Source organism: Merops nubicus, unplaced genomic scaffold (genome assembly GCF_000691845.1).
Source record: "Merops nubicus isolate BGI_N331 unplaced genomic scaffold, ASM69184v1 scaffold17442, whole genome shotgun sequence".
In the NCBI taxonomy this organism is placed as follows: Eukaryota; Metazoa; Chordata; class Aves; order Coraciiformes; family Meropidae; genus Merops; species Merops nubicus.
In genome coordinates this window covers 9,455-10,564 of record NW_008591760.1, presented here as the reverse complement: position 1 = coordinate 10,564, position 1,110 = coordinate 9,455, and positions in this window count along the sequence as shown.

The window sequence follows — 1,110 nt, the reverse complement described above, 5'->3', positions numbered from 1 at the left end:
CCCTCTCTCCATCTGCTGGCCACAGCTACCCAGCAGCATGGCACTCCTTTCTTATTGGAACTCTTACAACTTTTTATTTTGGATTTTTTTACCATTTTTTCTTAGCACTCTTACTGTGCACAATCACATCAAACCTGTGGAGGTTGGACCTCCCGATGGTCCTAGAGGTCCTCTCCAGGATTCCCTGATTCTCTGATTTCTGTGTCAGCCTGAACAAAGCCAGAGGAACTGTGCAAGCTGCTCTCAGTCCAGACAGGGACACTGCTTCGTGCTGCCAGTTAACCCCACGCAGAGGAACAGGAGGACCCAGGCTGTCAGCAGAACAGGCTCTAGGAGGACGTGTCAGGGCTGTCTGCTGGGGGGGAGAAAATCCCTGGCTGGCTTTAGAAACAGCCTGTGCACCACTGATGCTGGATTTGCACAAAGCTTGCTTTCAAAAGCCAGAAATCACAACTGCTGCTGGCCCCAGCCATCTGTGTTTATTCAGGGAGTATTTCCAGAGCATCCAGGGCTGTTTGGGCCTGGCCACCTCCTGCCAGGCAGCTCCCTGCTGGCACAGCTCCCTGGTGCAGCTGGAGACACAGAAGTGGGAAGTGAGGTCACACATTGCTAATGAGATTGTTCCTGTCCTGTCTCAGGCCCTGCAAAGGTGCTGCCTAAATCTGCCATGTCAAACAGCCAAGAGGAGCCTTGACTTATTTTATAATTATATATAGAGAGAGGAAAAAGACTCTGGGGTGGTTTAGGGAACCCCAGAAGCTTCATCTCCATCCTCTTGGCTGCTCACTCCTGCACGGGTATGAGGCCAGTTTGGAGCAACGTTCTTCAGGTCTTTAGTGTTCTCCAAGGAATGCAGCTAAGGAGGTTCCCTCCCAGGGTCACCTGCAGCAGGGTGCTCAGACCTCCATGGGGATGCAGGCTGGAGCTTCTCACCCCCCACAGCTCCTGACAGGAGCCTGGAGCCAGGGGGAGGTCGGGCTCTGCTCCCAAGGGACAAGGGACAGGACAAGAGGAAACAGCCTCAAGTTGCCCCAGGGGAGGTTGAGGTTGGCCCTGAGGAACAATTTCTTGCCCTGGAGGGTTGCCCAGGGCTGTGCCAGGCTGCCCAGG